This window comes from Jaculus jaculus, chromosome 3 (genome assembly GCF_020740685.1).
Source record: "Jaculus jaculus isolate mJacJac1 chromosome 3, mJacJac1.mat.Y.cur, whole genome shotgun sequence".
Taxonomy (NCBI): Eukaryota; Metazoa; Chordata; class Mammalia; order Rodentia; family Dipodidae; genus Jaculus; species Jaculus jaculus.
In genome coordinates this window covers 139127541-139150306 of record NC_059104.1, presented here as the reverse complement: position 1 = coordinate 139150306, position 22766 = coordinate 139127541, and the positions used below count along the sequence as shown (strand labels likewise).

At 39.7% G+C, this 22766-nt stretch overlaps 1 long non-coding RNA gene across 1 annotated transcript; it reads right to left on the bottom strand.

The window, feature by feature from the left end:
- Positions 1–895: 895 nt before the first annotated feature.
- LOC123459283 lies at positions 896–20957 on the bottom strand. The gene is made up of 3 exons (XR_006636190.1): positions 20869–20957; positions 16420–16479; positions 896–980 (listed from the first exon to the last, which is right to left on the bottom strand). It is a non-coding gene; the product is annotated as an uncharacterized LOC123459283 (long non-coding RNA).
- Positions 20958–22766: the final 1809 nt, after the last annotated feature.

Sequence of the window (22766 nt, the reverse complement as noted above, 5' to 3'; positions counted from 1 at the left end):
AATCTGCTTCGGACATGCCTGACCTTGATGTTTTCTTCTATGATACATCACAGAGGATCCTCCTATCTTAATAGGAAGAGACCCATTGAAGAATAACTAGCTTTAGATTGCTCAGTATTATTTTTCAATCTGCTTTGCTTGAAGTAAATTCAACCCCTCCCTTATTAGGAAGAGCCACACATGTTTCTGGTCTTCATACAAGTTTCAAAGGCAATATCTAAGATCCCAAGGACAATCTTATAGACATGAAACCTACCAAGATAGGAATTCAAAAAGGCCTTGGGTCTTAACGAATGCATTGCTTGATGGTGATATTTATATCTACCCTGCCCTGAAAAACGATATCACAGCTTTAAATTCTTCTGACCCTTGTTTCCATTGCCTGTCTGACCTTTCTATATCTGCTGTGTGTCCTGTTTGTCTCCTGGATCCAACTTACAACATACCTGATTGCAACCACTGGACTCTGAGACATTGTCCCTGGAGCTCATCCTGCCCTCTGAATTGTTTGTCCCTCTGGCCCCATAAGAAATAATAGCCTGAGGTTCACCTTAGCCCTACCTGCCCACAGGTCCTCCTAGTCTTTCTACTAGGCCTGGAGCTAGGCAGCACCCTGCTCCCAGGGTCAGTACAATGTAGGTGGCTGTACCAGAATGCCTCTCTGCCATTGCAAAGAATGGCAAGAACCCTTCCCTTTCCTGCAGAATCTCCTGCTGGGAATCTACCATGGGAAAAAGACTTACTACCAAGGTATTGCTCAGCTTCCTCTGTGATAGCAATGAAAATAATTTTCTGCATTTATTTTAAAAATAATCTTTAGGGGCTGGGGAACTGGCTCAGTGAATAAAGTACCTGCCATTCAGTCCTGAATATCCAAGTTTGATATCCAGACCCCATATAAGAAGCCATAAGTAATGTGGCAGTTTTCTGTAATCCCAGCACAACTATCTGAGATGGTGGTTGGAGACAAGAGAGTTGACCTGGAAAGAAGAAAACAGAGAAGCATTAGGTCCATGAATAAGATAAATTTAGTCTGAAGCTTAATCTTCCGCCCTTCTTTTTAAAACTTTAAAGTTATTTTTAACTTTAAAAAATGTGTATAGTGTATATGTGCATCCATGTGTGTGTGTGTACACATATGTGAACAGGTGTTCATGCATGTCTGTGTTCATATGGAGGCCACAGGTCAACACAGGTGTCCCACTCCTTTACTGTCCACCTTGTTCTTTGATGCAGGATCCCTTAACTGAACCTAAGTGCTATTAAACAGCCAAATCAGACAGCTAGTAAGTCCCAGAGAGTCCCAAGTTCACCTTCCCAGTGCTGGGACCACAAAAGCCAGCATTTGTACATGGAACAAGCAAATCTCAACCCAGGTCCCCATGTTTGTAGGGCCAGCACTACCATCTAGTATCTCCATAGCCTCAACTTTCTGCAATTCTATACACAGGTCCCTTCCAATATCCTAAGAGGAACACTACCATTTCTTCTATGAGCTATCTTTAATTTTTCAATTAAAATAGTCATCAAATTACATATTCATCAGGTCCCACAAACTTAACTCCACTGCAGTTAATGACTTATAAATTTATGCCAAGGAAGATTAGAAGATGTGCTAGCAGGCTACATGGACCAAAGTTTGTAGTTTAGAGTTGCTTTATATATCACATGGATACACAGGCAAGGTAAAATGTTTAACAATCATCTGTGTACTAGTTCATCTAATACTAATGTCATGAATGATGATTGATGTTATAAAACTATCATTCATTACATTAAATCAGTATTGTTAATTTGAACTCAATCCCTAAAGTTTAGTTTTGCAGTTGTATAAAACTCATAAACTTAAGGCATGTTTGCCTAATTCTGAGATTTTCCTTATTTAAGGAATATTAGAATATGAAATAGGTAAAATTTAGAATGAAAATCATTGGTCGAGTGATTTCCTAGCATGTACAAATCCCTGGTTTCCATCCTCAGCACTATGTAAATCAAGTATTGTTACCCACACCTGTGGTGCCAGGGAAGGAGCTGCAAGAAAATTGAGAGTTCAAAGTTGTCCTTAGCTACATAGAGAGTTTGAGGCCACCCTGGACCCTACATCAGAAACAAACAGAAATGTCAAAAAAGTGAGGATAGAATTTAAAAATGAAAAGAGAAAAGGAAAGAAAGAAAGAAAGGAAAAAAGGAAGGAAGGAAGGAAGGAAGGAAGGAAGGAAGGAAGGAAGGAAGGAAGGAAAGTAAATGGAAGGAGAAGAATGAAGGAAGGAAAGGAAGAAGGAAGCAAGGAAGGAAGGAAGATGGAAAAAATAAGGGAGGGAGGGATCAACCAAAAAGCCCTTTGATGACAACTTAGTGTACTAAGGATCTCCTAAACCGCCTCTCGTGCTAACATTTCAAATTCAACTTAATCTATTGCTTCAAGGAAGGGTTTATTTTGGTTTAGAGTTCCAGAATGAATACAGTGCAGAATGATGAGGAAGGAATTGTCCTGGGAGTGTCAGACAATGGAATACACTGTCCTAGGAAGCAGAAAGAAGATAGGAAGTAGAACCGGGCTATAAAACCAAACCGAAAGACTTGCCCCTAGTGAACCACTTCCTCCAGCAAGGTTTGCCCCCTGAGGGTTCTGCAAATTTCCAAAGCAGGGCCACCATGTGGGAAGAAGGTTTATACATGTTAACCTATGGAGAACATTTCACACTCACCTACCATTATAATATTTACAGGTTATCACACAATATGGGAAAGCTGGTTAGGTGCTCAGGATTATGTGTTCCTTTAAGATTAAAATAACTTCAGAACTTTTTTTTTTTTTTTTTTTTTTTTTTGCTACACTGGTGCCAGAAAATGTTTCGTGCTCCATGTTCCAATTGGCATTCTCCTGAACCAACTCCCACCTCAGTTTAACTTCAGCACTACTCTGGGGAAAGCAACTAATTTTTAATATTGGACTAAGCAAAACATAATTAGGAAGGCAAATTTCTAAGGGGGGAAATCATGCAGAATATTCCCAAGCAAATTTATATGATTTTGTAACATCCAAATTGTTTGAGTTTTCCCTCCATCTCTCTCCTCCACGAGTAATCATGAGTTGCCTGTAATTAAATAGTCCCAGGGACATGGCAGCCAGAGCGGCCTTTGAGAATTGCTTCCCAGGTCTCTGTAATAATGCAAGATATTTCATATCCACCAAAATTTTGGATGCCTCTCCCCATGTGCTTCAAACTGAGTCAGATCAAAGGACTCTCCCTTTCATCTCAGAGGAAAAACTGCTTCATATCTGCAAGTACATCCGGGCTCAACTGCTGATTTTCATATCCTCAACCACTTTACCATCTCCCTGAAGAAATGGGCCCAGAAATGAGAGAATATCAGACCTCATCAATCCCTGAGAGGTTATCTTGACCAATTAAGTTCAATAAGAGGGCACATATTGTGTTCTGTACTTTGAAAAATAAATAAATAACATTGGCAGGCTGTTTATCCCAGGATCTTTATTTCTCAATATGATTTTCCAAATCTCTTCTTCATCAAACTCATATACACATCATTTAAGAAAATATACTGCTTTGTGTATGCTAGATTATTGTTTGAGAAAGAATGTCAATTAAATGTCCCAAAGATTGCATGTGTGGAGATACATGCTGTATGTGGGTCTACTTGTAAGTGTGTCCATGCATGTGGAGATCAGAGGTTGTCCTCAAGTGTCTTCCCTAATTATGTTCCACCTTATTTGTCAGGACAGGATTTCTCAGTTGGACGCGGAGGACATTGATTCAGCTGGTATAGCCGGCCAGCTTGCCCTAGGCTTCCCCCGTCTCTACCTACGGAATCTGAGATTACACATGAGACATCCATGTCTACCATGGATGCCTACCCAGCATTTCCTTGGCTGCTAGGGCCCTATGTATCCAATCTCAGGTCATAAAATTTGCATGATGAGCATTTTATCCAGTGAGCTATCCCTAGCAGGTGTAACTTCCACTCTTAAAAGAATGTTATATTTAGATTAGGTCAAATAACTTAACTTTCTATAAATCAGATGTTTCCTTCCAGAATCACTGGTCCCTGTGATTTTGATTTATCCAGGGCTTAAATTCAAAGATGCCACATTATGCATGCCTTAGTCTTACCCTACTACAGATAGCCAAGAGCCACTGGCTCCATTGTTGTTCCTTTTCCTAACACGTTTCCACCTATCTATATCATATATCTAGAACACTCAAACTGCCCACAATCTTCAGGGATCCTAATCAATACAAAAAAAATAAATAAATAAAGGGGAGTTTTTAAAGAGTGGGTATAAGTTATACTTCCAGGAAATCAAGATGTAAATTAAAATGTAAATGAGAGTTCCTAGTTATTTCTTTTTTAAGGATACCACACCACTTAAAATGTAGATTTATGTACACACACATATACAGTGTGTGTGTGTGTGTGTGTGCGCACGCTTTTATGCCTTCCTCTAGGAAGGTGAAAGTGTTCTCACATCTGAATTTAAAATCATGAAATGTCAGCATAGTACAGAATACTATGAACTGGGTGTAGTGGCAAATGCCTTTAATCCCAAAACTCAAGCGGCAAAGGTAGGAAGATAGCTGTGAGTTTAAGGCCACCCTGAGACTAGAGTTAATTCCAGATTCACCTAGGCTAGAGTGAGACCCTACCTCAAAAAGAAAAAAAAAAAAAAAAAAAAAGAATACTATGGCAGAAAGAGTAGAAAAGCAACTGAACTCAGAAGCAAAAAAGAGAACTAAATTCCAACGTATTTTAACCACCTAACAGGTGTGTAATCCTTGGCAAAACCGTCACCTTATCCACTTCTCAGAGCAGTGTCAATACCAAGTCATATAATGCAAATGAAATGCACTGTTTGGCATATAAAGACACTCAATGAGTGGCAGAAAATTTATTATTACTCTTATGATAAAGAGAGCCTCAGAAGTGACCAGCTAACTAAAAATCATTCAGACATCTGTTTGTTCAGGCCACATCAGAATAAATGCTTGTAACAAGTGGTCACTTCAGGGGCTGTTTCATTTGTATGATGCTATGCAAGGGCTCTGAAGAATTTTTTGGCCTGAGCAAATTCTAATATTTCTATGATCTTCTTCCCATTCTGCCCTGGTCCTGCATGCCAACATACCACACACACACACACACACACACACCATTTACTATTTAATTGCCTAGCTAGTTTAGCTTCATGGAAAGACAGCTACAGAGTTCTACTCTTCTTACGAGCAACCCTATAAAGGAGCTAAATTGCCTTGCTTTTTACTCCCTACCAAAACTTGATCTCCAGGTTTATAAAGTAGTACTGCCTCTTCGATAGAATGTTTAGCAGCTGACATGTCACCCATTGTTGGAAAGGTCTTGTATCCTGGCACTTGATCCGTGTTTCATTTGCAACCCCTCTGAGAAATCTGAGTCCTGTACACACGTCCTTCATCTATTTCTGAGCCAAGATAATTCTAGGATTACCACTTAGAAAATTGGGAGAACAGACTTCTGCACAGTTACCAAGCAGGTGATATTGAAAACAGGGCATGTAGTTGTCCTTTTTGGTGACAAGGTTAGGAACAGATGTTGTGGTTTATCCCATTAGCAAGAATGTTACATTCATTACATGCATGCTGCGATGGGGACAGAGAAACCTTCCTCCTCAGCCCCGCCCCAGCATCCTCTCCTCGAGGCGGCATGCCCTTCCACATAAGGACACTTGACCAAAAAATTGCTTCTCTGCAGAAAAGTATTCACTTGCCAACAGGTTTCCAAACCATGGCACACTGCAAAATACTCATGCCATTCTTGAAAAATCTATAAGCATACTTTCATAAACAGCCCCTCTACTTCTTCTGAAGCCCTTAAGGTTCCAGATAACTTCATTATGTTAAAGCAAACACAAACTATTTTGCAAGCATCATTCGAGAATTTAAAGATTCCATGAATCTGATGTCTCAATTATCACTGAGAAGAGGAAACAGGAGTGCCTTTGTTTCTCAGACGAGCCCATGCTTCTAAGTGTGGTCCAACTCTCAAGTTGCAGAGGCAGCTCTGTTTGAACGGGGACATTAGTGTAACTCATTGCCAAATGTATAATGGGCAGGGAGAAAATATAAAGCTGGGCCAATTAAAATTGAGTTACATGAGTCCAAACCGAAGAAGTTTCCATCCATTTCTACATAGGGATTCATAAATATGTGTTTCAAGATTAAACATGCCAAGTGGACAGACCCATAAGGTCACACATACACACACATATCACACACACATACACACAAACTCACACACACACTACACACAGACATGCACACACTACACACACTCACACACACATACTCATGCCACATACCAAACACACACACACACACACTCTTCTGAACACTAAAATAAAATCAAAAGAGAAAAGAAATAAAATCTCCCAACTTTTAAAAGAAAATAGAAAGCAAGGAAATTGGATTATCTCCTTCTGTGTGTCTACTATGTGTGAGGCAATAAGGGTCCAACCACAGGAGAAAAAAATAAGACTTAGTTCTCATTATTTCCAAAGAATTTACTTTCTATCATGAAAGACTAAAAAGAAGTATAGAACTACCTATAGATCAAGCCAAATACAATAAATACTCTCAAAGGAAAAAAAAAAGTGATGAACTGAGAAAGATGAATGGAACAAAAAAACAGTTCCATGCACCATGAAACATATGAGATAGACTTTAAAAATCCAGGAGAAATTTGACCTTAGAAGAAGGCTGAATATGCATTTTGGCTGAAGAAATAAACTGAGCTAAGATCTGGATGTGGCAAGGTGTAGAGTATTTGAAGGGAAATGTGTAATGCAGGTGCTCCCAGATTTAAGATGGGATTACATTGAAATATACTCACAACAAAATGAAAAATGCCATTGTGGTGGTTTGATTCAGGTGTCCTCCATAAACTTAGGTGTTCTGAATGCTAGGTTTCCAGTTGATGGACATTTGGGAATTAACACCTCCTGGAGGGTGTGTATCGTTGGGGGCGGGCTTATGGGTGTTATAGCCAGTTTCTCCTTGCCAGTGTTTGACACACTATCCTGTTGCTATTGTCCACTTCATGTTGGCCAGGGGGTTATATACACCCTCTGCTCATGCTATCATTTTTTTCCTGCCATCATGGTGCTTCCCCCTCAAACCTATAAACCAAAATAAACCTCTTTTTTCCCCACAAGCTGCTCTTAGTTGGGTGATTACTACCAGCAATGTGAACCTGACTGCAACAGTAAAGTGGTACCGAGGAGTGGGATTGCTCCTACACAATAAAAGTGACAGTGTGGCTTTGGCCTTTTGGAGCTGATTTTCGAGAGGAATGTGGAGGGATTTGAAACCATGACCCAAGAGATGCCTTGCAGTGCTCTAAGTACATCTTGGACTATTCTGGTCAGAGATGAAAGACCTGAATACAGTAAGAACTATGGACTGCGAGGTTTGGTTTAAGAGGATGAGAGAGAGCTTTGCTTGGCTGGGCTAGTTGTCTATGTGAGAAGCTTGCTGTTATGCCTGTGTCCTGAGAAGTTGTACAGGGTTGCTTTGTGTAGAAGTGAACCGCTGTGAGCAGAGGGATATGGCACAGGAAAAAAAAAAAAAGAAGAAGAAGAAGAAGAAAAGAAATCTTTGGACCTAAACTGCTGCCCTTCCACCTGCAAATTGTTTGAGAGATAACAACTATTGAGATTGGCCCAGCTGACCTGCACTGGGGCAACAAGAAGAATGCAAACTCTTTTGAAGGGACCTGAGAGCTCAATGAATGTCCTGTTCTTCGCCCCCTGGTTTAAAAAATTGGCACCCTATCTAGTATAATGGAGATTAAGAAATGCAGGAAAGAGAGGATCATTAAGTTTGCAACCCTGTCTTGTATTTTAGAAATTGCCATGGGTAGTATGAAGCAGGTTTGCTGGTTGCCTGCATGGAGACCCCATGGGGCCATGAGGATGAACCATGGGTTGCAGTTGAGACCCAGTAGAGATGCCAGGACCGCAATATGGCTGCTAAGGAAAGCTGCCGGCCCCAATGAAGTTTTCTAGGACTATGAGTAGCCTAGCTAGAGGGGCGGAATTGGAATGCCAGAGACTTGTTGCTGGTTAGAATTATCAGACTTGGAGATTTGTCACTGGCTAGAGTTGTTGGACTTGAACCTACAGTTTGATGTTTTTCCCTGGATGTTTTAATTCTTATATTGGCTGAATATTTCTTTGCTATGTCCAGTGCCATCTTTTTGCAGTGTAAATGTTTATTCTGTGCCATTATGGCATTGGGGGGGGGTATTTTTTGGTACTATGATTCAGTTAAAAGGTCTTGGACTATGGGGATGTTTGAACATCATTGGAATTGATAAAAACTGAGACTTTTTGGACTGAATGCATTGTATTTTACATCATGTATCAATATCAGTTTATGGGGGCCAAGGGTGGAATGTGGTGGTTTGATTCAGGCGTCCCCCATAAACTTATGTGTTCTGAATGCTAGGTTTCCAGTTGATAAAGATTTGGGAATTAATGCCTCCTGGAGAGAGGCTATTGTTGGGGGTGGGCTTATGGGTGTTATAGCCAGTTACCCCTTGCCAGTGTTTGGCACACTCTCCTGTTGCTGTTGTCCACTTTATGTGGGCCAGGGGGTGATGTTCACCCTCTGCTTATGCCATCATTTTTCCATGCCATCATGGAGCTTCCCCCTCCAGCCTGTAAGTCAAAATAAACTTCTTCTGCCCACAAGCTGCTCTTGGCTGGGTGATTTCTACCAGCAATGCACACCTGACTGCAACGATCACAAATGTATTTACTATGGCTAGCCTAATGTGCATCCTAGTTTATTCCTTCCTACTTTACATGTGCACTTAAATTACATTTACATTAGCTTCTAAATAATCTAACAAAAACCAATTTTAAAATAAACTGTTAACTGTTTCATATAGTTTCTTGAATACTTTGATCCAAAAAAACACTGGCATCAAGAGAACACTGTTGATTTTTTATTCATTTCAATTAGTGATCATGTGCCTGGTAGAAATGTGACTCATAACTGCTGCCTGGCTAGCCTTGTAAAGGAATATGAACCATATTGCTAGCCTGGGAAGAGACCAAAACTCAAAGAACACAGTCTCTTGAATGCTATTGTTACCACATTGCCATGGAAGTAATGCTGTAAGTAGTGGTGCAAGCGAACAGTCCTAGCACAAAGATCTTAAGATCAAGGTCCACCTGGACAGAAGAGGGACTTCAAGGCCAGCCTGGATAACTCAGTGAGACTTTGATAGGAAGTCAGTGAAACTCCTAGTGAGTTGATATGTTTTAAATAATCCAGGAAGCATAAGGGACTGAATAACAAGAAAATTTAAACAATAATAACTCAAAATTGAATGTGAAGCAGGGACTTTACTTTCAGGAGTAGAGTGTTTGTTTAGCATGCATGAAGCCCTAGGTTCAAACCCCGTACTACAAAAATAAAAAGTAAAATAGTATATGAAATTGTTAATAGAGGATTGTCTGTCCTGAGTGTTTAGGAGTTTTGTTCAAAAAAATAGCAGAAAATAAATTTTGAGTATCTTGAAAAAGTATGGTTTGTACTGGACCCAGAAGAAAACTAGATGCTGGAAGTTTCTAAGCCTTGAAATAACATGATTTGAGATATTATGAAAAAAATAATACAGTAATAATGCAATGTAGAAATATTTTGGGAGCAGAGACACTAATTAAAAGTGAGGCTCCATTCACAGGCATTGATTGTAGATTTATGTACCAGTCCCTGAGCCAGTTTATTCTATTTGAGAGGCACAGGGTCCAAAAGAAAATTAAAACCAATAGGACCAGGATGTTCTTGGATGAGTAAATAAAGGAAGTGAAATAAGGTGGACCCCAAGTTATTGTGTCAATCACAATAAGAAAATGGGATGGGGGAATGACCAGACTAAGAGAGTCATGGAGAGAGGTGGTTAGAGAAGGAAGCCAGGGCAAGTTCACTAGGAGAGACTCAGAGCTGGCACAGGTGTGGCTATCTATGTAATGCATGTGCTGCTGCCTCCCCTTCGAGGCTGTGGCTGGAAGAGACTCAGGGAGCCTGGAAAGGGGAAGTCCATGCTTGGGGAAGTCATATCAAAGGAGGAAAGCCTTAGGAAGACAGAAGGGAAGCCATCATGAAAGAAGTTGTTATTTTCTGAATGTCCTATAAGACATAAGAGAATGAACTGTGAGAAATCATTTTTAAACACCCCCTGATGAACATAAAAAAATCCAGATAGTAATCCATCTTGACATCTTGTTGCATCTCTCTCCACAAGGATCCACTTCATACAGTTCATATTAGGAATTGGCTGGAATTTACAGTTTTTCTTCTTTCCTAGTAGAAACCACCAAGTTACAACAGCTCTTATACAGAAGTGCTTCAGAAGTTAGCTGTCAACAGCTGGCTGGGCATTTTATCTGGCACATCAGTCACTGAGCAGAGGTTCCAAACTTTTCAGGCTCACCAATGCAACTTGCTTGATATATTCAGATTTGGAAACAAGCCAAGGTGGTGTTGACTTCCCTCCTGCCCCCCACCACCACCACCTATCTTGTTGAAGTGAAAGTTTAAATGCATATATTCAGTGTTCCCCCAGGGAAATATCATACCACCTTTGGGGCTTCTCTTAGTGAAGGACAAATTAGTGAAGGTGAAATTAACACTACTAAACTGTACCTGAAGTTATAAGGAAGTGGGTCTGGAATGTACCAAGACAGGCTGGGAGTTCAAAAAAATAATAATCTGGGTGCCCAGCCTTTTCTGGGCAGGTTATTCCCCCCTCCCCCACCATGCACTGCTCCTTGCAAACATATTTACTGAGTCAATTAACAAAAGATAACCTCCCATTGTGCAACCATCAATAAATCAATTGTGTTAATACTATCTTGGAATGTCCCTCACTATTGACTTTCATATTGTTTACATTAGACACTTGAGAAAGCCAGAGCCCTTGAGTTTCTGAGTTAATGGACTCTGGAGTAGCCATACGACTTTCTTTGCAAAGTATTTAAGTTGCTCTGAGATTCACCTGCTCTGCCAGCGCTTGCAGAGTGTTCTCCTCCCTCCCAGCGGGATCTGGTCTCACAACCCAGCTTGGTGAATACTTAGTAAGGCAAACATTTATGAGCAGTCACTCAGGGCACACCTACTTCTTTGTGATTTGAATAATCTATTTCCACTCACTCCAGGCCCCCCACTGACAGCCACCCTCAACAAACTGGGGAATCAAATTAATCTTCAATTATGTGAAAGAATTTCAGGAATGAGCACAGCTCACATTACCAAGTCACTTGCGGTTATGAACATTCATACAGAAAACACCCTAAATACAGGGCTTTTCGTAATTTTTCCCCTTCCCCAAATAAAGCAAGGGAGCACTTTCCAGCCCCGTAATCATTTCTATAAGGAGAACCTCAAATATGTTGAAGATTAGCTTGAAAATAAATACAGCAATCTGTGCCTATCCTCCAGATAGCTAAAACTTCTGAACAGAATTATCATAAGCATCAAGTCAGGTCTAATGTTTTGTTTTGTGTTTAGAACTTCCTTTTCAGTGACACCAGAAATACTCAGAGAACAGGTTTTTCTCTTAGCTGTGACACTCCTCGGCTTCCAGGCCAGGGGAGTTTGCTAAAGCACGAAATGGGCAGGATTAGGAAGAAGGGGTGGGGGGAGGAAAACATCAGCGCTGGAACTTCAGAAGTTTCAGATTTCAGAGCTGGCTTCAGACCTGGGCAAAGTTCACTGCACCCTTTTCACGACACGCCACATACTTTTCAAGTTCCCACTTGCTTCTTAGAGAAGAAAAAATGTGGCCTCAGAGTTCAGGTTGCTAAGGACAAGAGAAGTCAATTTAACCATGCATTCCTTTCCTAAAAGATAGGCAGGGCTGTTAGTGTTTTTTCACTGTAAATACCAGAAAGTCTTGATCCTCCCCACTCTAAACAAATACTTCTGCTACAACTTTGAAGCCATCTTTCTTCCATGGTGGGAAAAGCAGCTTTGCTCCCTCATCTCTTCCTGCCTAAGTCTCCAGAACATTATTCTACCTTGCAGCACATCTTATCAGACAATTGGCTTCATTTTTCTCTTGATAATGATACATGTTTAAAATACGCACCACTACTGTCTTAGGCTTAGTGTGTTTTTCCCCTTTCCTTCTTCTTTTTTTAACCTCCTGATAGATATGTCTATTTAAGGGTACTTTGAAGAGGGTGAAGGAAACAAAGGGGAATTTGAAAGGAAAATCAGACAGCTAATTGACTGTGTCTTGTCGTCCCCTCTGCGACTTTGCACACAATCTCCAGTGGATGGATGGTCCAGGCACTTACACGTCATAGTAAGTTTATGCACTTAAGTTCTTTGTGCAGCAGGACTGTTGATTCTTCACCAAGAAAACTTTTAGTGAATGAGAAAGGTATGATGAATATGCATGTAGCAGATAAGCATAGGTGTAAAGATATTTATATAGCTGTATATTCAAGCATCTACTGTATATTTATAGAGCTGGATATTCAAGTATCTAATATGCATATATAATATATATATACATATCTACTGTATAGATATTTATATAGCGGGATATTCACATATCTACATAGATATACTCTCCTTTCATTTTCTTACCAGCAGGGCTTTTTTGGAATTACACAAGATTGAAAAGAAAGTCTCCTTTTGAGAATCCAGTATAAAAACACAAAGAAATTACATGTGTGACTTTTAAAACAACTTGGTCCAAATATCTGATAATGAATTATCTTTATTTATGTTTTATATTTGTGTATGTATGTGTATATGTGTGTGTGATATGTGGAATCAGGGGACAACCCAGGTGTTTGTCTTATTCTATTGTGCTTGAGACAGGTTTTCTCTTGTTTTGCTACTGAGAAGCCAGCCTAGCTAGCCCGTAAACTTTGGGATTCTCCTGAGTCCTGTCCCCATTACTGCAGGCACATTGGGTTTACAGACATGCTTGTTACTTTGGATCTGGTTTTCATATGGGTGCTGTGGATCCAAACTTGATTGGCAGACTTACAGATCAAGAACCTTAAAACATTGAGCCATCTTCCTAGCATCCTGATATTTACTAATGCTGTTTGAAAAGGTGAACTTTGTATAGCTCTACTTATAAATAATGCTGAAACTCTACATTTTAAACAGGAAGGCAGGAATCATGTTCATCTGGCCTTCTTGCCTCACTACCCAACACCCCCACATCAAATACTACTATAGAAGAGAACTATTGCAGGGCAGTATAGAGAATGCTGGCTGCAACCTTGAGTTCTAAGATGCCTGTGACTCGGCTTCCTCATATAAATAGAATGTCAGAGACTGAATAAACAAGCATAGCCATGTTTGACACCTATCATAAGTGAAGAGTCACCAATGGAGATGTTCTAGAGTTTTTCTATTTCAGTTTCTCTATGCATGACGCAAAACATAAATAATAATGGGCTTGAAATACTCATCATACAAGGTAACATGACATTCCATCATGAGGACATACCATCTTAGAACCTATACATTATTTAGCATAGCCTAACAAGTGAATGACCTCACAAGGACAGTCATGTCTATGTTTAGAACATTTATTCAAACATATTTGTTTTCCAAAGCAAAGATTGCTATTCCTCTCACTTTCTTAGACAGAAAATAAAAGTTAATTCACATTGCAACTAGGCAGTTTCTGCATATGGCTGTATAGTTAATAAGATACTCTAGTAGGTATGTCCAACTCATGCCTATGGGCAACATGTATCTAAGGATAAATAGGAATATGGCCCCAACACAAAATAGTAAATGTATTAAGATATTATGAGATTTTTAGGATTAGTTTTGTAACTTGATTGCACAGTTCTCAGTCATGAACTTGGTATATGACAATGTTGAATAAATGAACATGCCTATAACACATAAGGATAAGATCCAAGATAAGTAAAAACAAAATATCCTTTTACTGTGCTATGTGAAATATGCTAATATTAATGACTAACAAGATCGTGGTCCACTGTGGGGAGTGGGGATGAAACATTGACTATAATACTGATAAAGATAATGGCACCTACCATACTTCTCATGTGACAGACACAGAGCTACTATATATATATTATAATGCTGAAATTCTACATTTTAAACAGGAAGGCAGGAATCATGTCCATCTGGCCTTCTTGTATATTATATTATATATATAATATATATTATATTAATTATATATAATATATATTAATTATATATAATATATATTAATATAATATATATTATATTATATATTGTATAATATATATATATATTTTTTTATTTAAGAGCAACAGACAGGGAGAGAAACAGGCAGAGAGAAAGAGAGAATGGGTGTGCCAGGGCTTCCAGCCACTGCAAATGAACTCCAGATGTGTGTGCCCCCTTGTGCATCTGGCTAACATGCGTCCTGGGGAATCAAGCCTCGAACCAGGGTCCTTAGGCCTTAAGGCAAGCACTTAACAGCTAAGCCATCTGTCCAGCCCTGCAGAGCTACTATATTGTGAGCTGACTGTGAGTATCCTTCTTCTGCTCTCAGGCCTTCCATATAGTAACTTGCTGAATCTGAGGGATGGCTTTAGGATGTAGGTTTATTATGGCTTTCACTTTATGGATAAAGCAATAAACACATAAAGGAGTTGGATAACTTGTTCATGTTCTTTCGACAAAGAGCATCTGGGGAGCTGAGTGACTTGTGGAGACTGCCCTTTGACTTTGTGCTACTAAGAGGAGTAAAGGAGAGAGACCGGGGAAGGAAGTAAACTTCATTTGAATATTTTTAATTGACCTAAACATCTTCAGTTTTCTGAACAAAGCTGCCTCTTTGTACCTTCATGTTCCTCATCAGCATGAAAGAAAATAATAGTTATGCCTTCTTTAGTTTGGTTGCCCTTTATAGAAGGCACTCGCAAAATTTGCCTTTATAGGCCAAAGCTAGCCCACCATCTGTTTTAGTATGGGTAGTAAGAGCAGAATAAGTTTCAAATTTTCAAATGGCTAGAGAAAAAAAATCAAAAGAAGAGAAAATTTTGTGACACATGAATATATAAAATTCAAATATGAATAATCACAAATAAAGTTTTATTGAAACATGCTCATACTTCTTTACATAATGGTTGTATTCACTCTATTTTAAGGTAGAATAAGTAATTGTAAAACAGAGTATATGGGCCAGCAAAACCTAAAATATTTGCTTTCTCACCCCTTACAGGAAATGTTTGCTAAGCCCAGCTTTAAATAGTTGAAGGGAACTCTCATGACATTTCTTAATGTGCTCTTTTTTTCCTCTTTCTTTTTTTTTTTTTTGGTTTTTTTTTTTGTTTGTTTTTCAGTTTTTTGAGGTAGGGTCTCACTCTGGTCCAGGCTAACCTGGAATTAACTCTGTCATCTCAGGGTGGCCTTGAACTCATGGCAATCCTCCTACCTCTGCCTCCCGAATGCTGGGATTAAAGGCATGTGCCACCATGCCTGGCTCCCTTTCTTTTTTTTTTTTTTTTAAACCATGTATGTGTCTGTGATGTTTGTGAGTGTGCCTGTATTTATATGTGTATGTATATAGGGTGCACATGTAGGTGTATATGCAGAAGCCAGATATTGATGCCAGTTGTCTTCCTCAACTGCTGTCTGCCTTATTCTTTGAGACAGGGTCCCTCATTAAACACAGAATTCACCCATTGAACTAGACTGGCTAGAAAGCCCTGGAGCTCATGTTGCCTTTGCCTCCCTTGTGCTGGGATTGTAAATGCATACCATCATACTTGGCCTTTTACAAGGGTGCTGGGGATCTGAACTCAGGTCCTCACTCTTGCATGCCATATACTCTACCTACTGATCCATCTACCCAGCCCTCCTAAAGTATTCCTTTTTATTACAAAATATCTCAAATTCCTTGTCTTATCACCTGGGATCTCTCACCTGGTTTGTTTGTTGGTTTTTGTTTTTTTTTTTTTTTTTTTTAGTAATACATATGCCATGCCTCTTAAAATAGTGTCCAGTAGTATATTTATACTATCCACTAGTACTTGTTAATAACAAGGACAGACTAATAGAGACATGTGACAATATGGCAACTAACCAAACCATGATACCAAATGAAAAGCCTTAAACAAACTGGTATGTTTCTATAATATAAAATTCTAAAACAAATGAGATGAATTTATGGTGAAAAATAAATCAGAATAATGGTACCTCAGTGTATCAGTTACTTTCTCATTGCTTGGAGAAAATACTCAACCAAAAACAACATGAGAAAGAGAAGGGTTTCAAGAGCAAATCCATAACAGCATAAGCAGCAAACCAGCATCAGCCATATCATTACTTTAGTAGTGAGGAAGCAGAGAGTAATGAACTTTGTGGCTCAGATAGTCACCTTAGTTTTCAATGTAGGCTCTCAGTCCATGGAATGGTACAGCTCACTGTTAGGGAGAAACTAAATCAAGAAAATTCATTACAGGCATGCCAAGAGATTGTTTCTGTGGTGAAGATATCATGTCAAGTTGACAACCAGACATTGACCGTCACATTTAGAGAAAATAGAATAGTAGAATAGGGAATGGCTGGAATGGGCCTGAGAGCAGCCCATTCCAGGTCTTGAAAGTTGTTTGGGTTACATAGTTATATTTTATTTTTGGCAAAAATACATCAAAATATGAACTTTTAAGTTTGCACAATGTACTATACTTCTAAAAAGTCCTTGTAAATAATGACTACTGTCTACTTTATGTCATTATACTGAAATGCTTAGGGTTATTAGTCCCAGAAACTTATTTCTATAATGAATCAGAAAGTCATGGTCGTAGGATGGGAAGATAAACATACTGATGGCAAGAAGAATAAAAATGTCCACTGTGGAAAATAAGCAAGTGATGAACATGAGTGATTGCCATCTAAATTCTTTCAACTCCTATGGGTAAATGTAATAAAATTTGTTTTAAAAGATATACTTTTTATGTCAATTAGTATAAACTTCTAATCTTTCGCAGGTTTCTGCCTATGTAAAAGATTTCTCAATTTAAATAAGAACAATTCATAATTTCAATTGTATCTCAGTAAAATATATTATAATTAACTCATGAAGGCTTATATATAAATGTATATGTGTATGTTTCCATAGGATTTATTCATATCACCCATAGTTTTGTGTACCTCTCCCCCTTCTTATCCTCTCCTCTCCTCCCTCCTTTTCCCCTTACTTCCCTTAGTCCTTCCACTGCCTGTATTCTGTCCCCTTACTTGCCTGTCTACTAACATCTTAAAATCTAGGATGGAGGAGAACAAAAGGAAAGATACAACAAAACAGAGAAAGGACTGCTTGGAAAGAGAAGGGTTCTCAGTGGGATGGGAGTGAGGCGAGGAGGCAAAAGAGGACAACAGGATCAAGATGCAGTCTAATTACAGTGTGGTCATGCGTGAAGGGTCTCAATAAAATATGTATTTTTAAAGGGGAATTCATAACATACTATTCTATTGTTTTAGAAATTATTGATAAATGGTGGCTCTTCTAAAAACATCTATAAAACAAAGTGGGAGGTAGAAAACATGACACGTGAAGCTCAAAATAAGAGCGCTATTTCCTTCTCCTTGGCCATGTTCATGTCTGGTTTGCTTTGCTTTGCTTTGCTTTGCTTTGGTCTGATTTAGTCTGGTTCAGTTTGGTTTAAGACAGGGTCTTGCTATTATAGCCTAGGCAGGCCTGAACCTCCCCCTACTCTTGGCTCAACTTCCCAAGTGTTCATTCATGTTAGCTTTATTTCTTTTTAATGTAGCTAAAGTATTTTACTTTAAAAAGACAAAGACACCTTGTGTTTACCCATTGAGGTAAGAGGGGTATATTTTCTGATAGAGCCTAACTCCATGACAAAAGTCCATCTTTCACCTCTGCTTAAGTTTTCTTATGAAAGGATGCATGAAATGAAATTCAGAGAAACATTCACCATGAGATGTTTCTACAAAACCCATTTGTGGAAAACAGCATAAATTCTACAAGTGAGTTTACCTGGGCTCATGAACAGGTGAAAAGAATAGGAATGCATGTATTGTGGCTAAGGTCCTGGCTTCTCCTTTCTTTCAGTATATATATATATTTTTTTTTAATTTTTTTTTAACATAGGTTATAGTCTTGTATCACCTCACCCCCAGTCCTCATTTCCCCGAGGACTCTCCTCAGCAGGGTCCTTGGTGTTCACTGTGGTGTCTGGCCCTTTAACCCTATGAGCAGTTGTAGAGTCTTTGTCACATGAAGGCTCACTATTATTAGAACACATTATGCTCGCCACTGTGGTAAGCATCAGATGAGTGTGCGTGCATGATAAAAATTTGAAAAACAATCCTTGAAATACAGTGTAATCACCAGATTAACTGTTTCTTTAAAGGATCTTTGCAGTGTGTAATCTACAGACTGACTCTGTTGCTTTTATTCACTGCCAATATTATTAGTAGTGATAACATAATCACCCTTCAACTATTTGGAGGTCAATTAGCTGGGAAGTTCCGTGTTCTCAATGGAAGCTAAGAATCAAGAAAGTAAGCAGGAAAAATCCAAAGATCCATCAAAATAGCTGTGAAAGCATCAGGGCGCCAAGATTATAGATTTAGTCATGGAAGAATTGCTAAAACCAACACTTCAAATACAATGACACTTAATCATGCAAAATCCTAACAAACCAGGATTTCCAGTTACAGTCTAAGAGTAATAGTATATAGGTAGACAGAGTAAAAACAGCAAGACTTGGAAATATAGTAGCCCCCAATCCAAAACCACATAGTGATGTAAGCTGGGAAGATGGGGTGTAAGGAGAAAAATATCTCATATAATGCCATCTTGCATGACACCTCCCCCACAAAACACACACATTTGGTGGCCATCATTATGCTGTTGGGAACAGTAGAATCTTTAGGAGGTGGGGTCTAGTTGGGAGGGTTAGTCACTAGGACTCGCCCTACAGGAGGAGGATTTGGGGACTATAGCTTCTCTCTTCCTCTTCTCTCTGGCTCCTGGGCTCCATGATGTGAACAGTCCACAGCCTCACCCTCCTGAACTTTACCACCACAGACCAAATGGCCAAAAGACTGTGGACTGCAACCATGAGCCAAAAGAAACCATTACTCCTTTTAAGTTGGTTTTCTCAGGTATTTTGTCACAATGATGAAATGCTGACTTAGCCACCAAGATCATGTCTTATCAACTAGGCTACTAAAATTAAAGTTTAATTATATATATGATTATTTAAAACCAAGAGGAACTACTGTCAGATACATTTAGGAAACATCTATGGAGTAGCTAATGTTTGAACACTTCTATTGTGATTCTAGCAAGTTCTGAGAAGAACACTGATTTTCCTGTTTTTCCATTTCCCAACCTACTTTCTTTTCTTTTGACTAAAACTTCCAGATCCTGTTTTCCTTACCCATTATAATAATGTCCATCCATTGCACAAAACTTCTGGCCTAGGTGTGGCTCTGTTTTCTCCCATGCCCTGCTTTATACAGATGTTTCCTGCCCCACACTTCATATTCTCTTTGTTTTGTATAAATTCCAGTCAACACTTCTCCCTTCTGAGGACAACTTCCCAATCATCCACATGTTCACATTCCCTTACTTTTCACTTCCTACTTTCTTTCCCATAACATTTATCTCCAATTTGTATGCCAAGCATCCTTTGGCATACTCTTGAAATGACTGTTTTGCAAGTTTGGTGTTCATTTCCCTCTGTTTACTTCATAATTTAAATCACAGTGATCTCTACTACCTAAACTGAGGCCACTTGAATATCCCATTCTCATCCTAGCCTCCACCACTTTATCTTCAACATGCATTTGTCTTTAAGGACATCTGCTGGCATCCTTTATTCCTCTTCTTAGCCCACTCCTGTGTGTGGAGCTATGGTTGTTCTGATAGAGAAAGTTCCACATCTTTTCACCATTGCATTTCAAGCCAATATTGTTGTGTTCTGCTTTGAACCTTGTGTCTTGTGTACTGGAACATCAAGATTCACTGAACAAATCCCCCATCTTTAAAATGTTCCTGTCCTTAGTCACATCACAGGGTTGGGAGCTGCTATCTCAGCCATGTTTATGCAAGCTCCTCATCTCTTTGAGCACATGAGGACTTTGTCACTATTGAACACCTGGGAGTCAAGTTTCACTCTGTTTCTTATGCTCTGTTGCTTTTGGATATAGCAGGCATTGCTTATTCTTCACATGCCTCCACCAAGTTCCCTACTTAGATCAGAATATACACAGCTGGCCAATGGGAATCCAGCTGTCAAAGTGGTTTAGTGACAAAAGGGCCAGTTCCCCAGACAACTTGACTCTATCACTTCTTTGGTATAAGACATTTGGGAAATGCACTATTTGTCTCTTCCTATCACCACAATGACAGAGGAGGCTGGTGTCCCCTGCAAACCCAGCATAATTGCAGGGGAATATTTTAGAATTTGAGGCCTTCCAATGGTCTGCTCTACCCCTGGCTGATGTCCCTGGGTTCCTCCTTCCTCCTCCAGATTCCTCCCTGGCATTCTCCTCGTATTTTAAGTGTCTTCCTGATTACAGAGTATGTCCATGTGACAGGATAATTTACTGATATATTAATTTAGTTATTTTTTTTTTTGTCTTGGTGTATGTCAGGTCTGTGTTACAAAGGAAGCCAGACTTTTCTATGCCTTGCCTCAGGGAGGTTTGTTTTAAGAGGCCTCAGCCAAGACACCTGGCTTTTGTTTCCCCAAAGCCCAGTAGTTAATGCCAGCAACTAGAAGAGGAGAGAAGCTGGGGGTGGGGAGAAACAGTGATATAAAGAGAGCAGAAGAGAACGAAGTTCTACCTCCACAGATGGAAGAAAAGGTAGCTCAAAGACCAGAGCAGCAACAAGGACTTGAGCCGCAGCCCATCATATTCCCCAGGGAAAATGACAGTGCCTCTGAAGAGGATGGCTTTTAAGTGATTTAAAATCACCAGGTCCTAAGCCCAGACTTCCAGGTTTGGTCAGTGTTCCACCAAACGTTTCCAGTGCCATAGGTATGGGCAGCAGAGCCAGAGGACATGGAAGGTTCCTGCACAGGAGGAAGCAGAGGAGACATGGTCAGAGTCAAACTGCAAAGTGTGTGTGTGTGTGTGTGTGTGTGTGTGTGTGTGTGTGTGCGTGCGCACACACACACACACACACACATGGACATATGCGTGTGTTTGTTTTCATCAGCTGTCTTTCTCAGTCACTGTCTATTATTTTTGAGACAGTTCTCTGACTGAACCTAGATCCCCCTGACCTGTATCCCCAGAGTTGGTATTATAGGCACGAGGCATCACATCCTGATTTTTAAGTGGATGCTATGGTCAAACTCAGTTCGTCATGCTTGGGTGGAAAATATGTCACCCTCTAAGCCCTGGGTCATGCACTGATTCAACATGTTGCTCCTAACATTAGCTTGCACTCATACCTCAAACACTGTTCCACAATCTGCTCAAGGATTGGAAGAGTTGCTCCTCAAGATAATTCTAGATCCTATGGACATGGAGGATGAAACTCAGGCAGAGATAAATGATTTGTCTGAGATCACATTGTAAGGAGCTCAGATAGAAATAATGAATAAAGAATTTCTAACAATTTATTGTAAGATGTTAAGAATGATATACAGCAGCTGCTCAGACACTATCACTGACCTGAGGACAGGTGATGCAAAGATACCCACAGCCCCAGTATGGTGGCAAACAGCTTTAATACACCATTCTGAAGGCCGAGGATTCAGAAGGCTGAGGTTGGATCACACTGAGTTCAAGGCCAGCCTGGGCTAGAGTGAGATTCTGCTTCAGAAAGAAAAGGAGAATGTGTGCTGAATTCAAGCTCACTGGGCCCTAGCAGTGAACTTGAGAGCTCAGAGTCATGTATAACTTGTATCATTTTATGCTGTATTGCAGGCTTATTGAGAAGCCAAGAACTCTTGTGGCTGCCCACCCATTCCATGAGCCAAAATTTCCAGTGCTTCCTGGTGGAAAGGAAATTTTCTATGTGTGAATTAAGATCATAGATCATGTGACATAGAAAGGAAATGTAAATGTGGGATTCTGTTTGGCCAAATTAAAAGTCCTTGTTGTGATTCCAGACAGAGATCTGAAGGAGATTGAAAGTATGGATACAAATTCCAAATGCAATGGTTATAAAGAAATCCCTGCCTGGTATAGCAAGGGTCAGGGCATACAACACTTGGGAGACACTCATTTCCTGAATCAGAAAGCACACAGAAAATGGCATGAGAGGCCATCACCATCTCACTTCCTATAAGGCCAATTTCTCCAAAGAGATGTTCATATTTTTAAGAGAATCATGTGACATTTGAATGCTTTGTCTTCTCTCTAGATGCATGAGTCTGATATGGACCTGCAATACCAACCTTGATTCTGAATTGCTTTTTAGCGCATATCAAGGCAAACAACATAAAGCCCCAGTGCATGTGCCTCCTAGAAAAGGGTATGATTTGTTGCTTGCACAATGATTGAGTCTATTTGTCTAATCTAGGTTGTGAGAGGTTTTGCCTAAGTTAGAACAACCCACATCTATATGGATATTTATTTATTACAGAATTCACTAGGAAAGACAAGCTGAGTTATCATTGCTCTGAGGTGGGCCTGCGTGCAACACTTCATCCAGGAAGCCGAGCAAATTCCCAACCACAGCGCCTGCAGGAGCTGAATGAGTAGTTCTGCTGATGAGAGCACTCTACAATC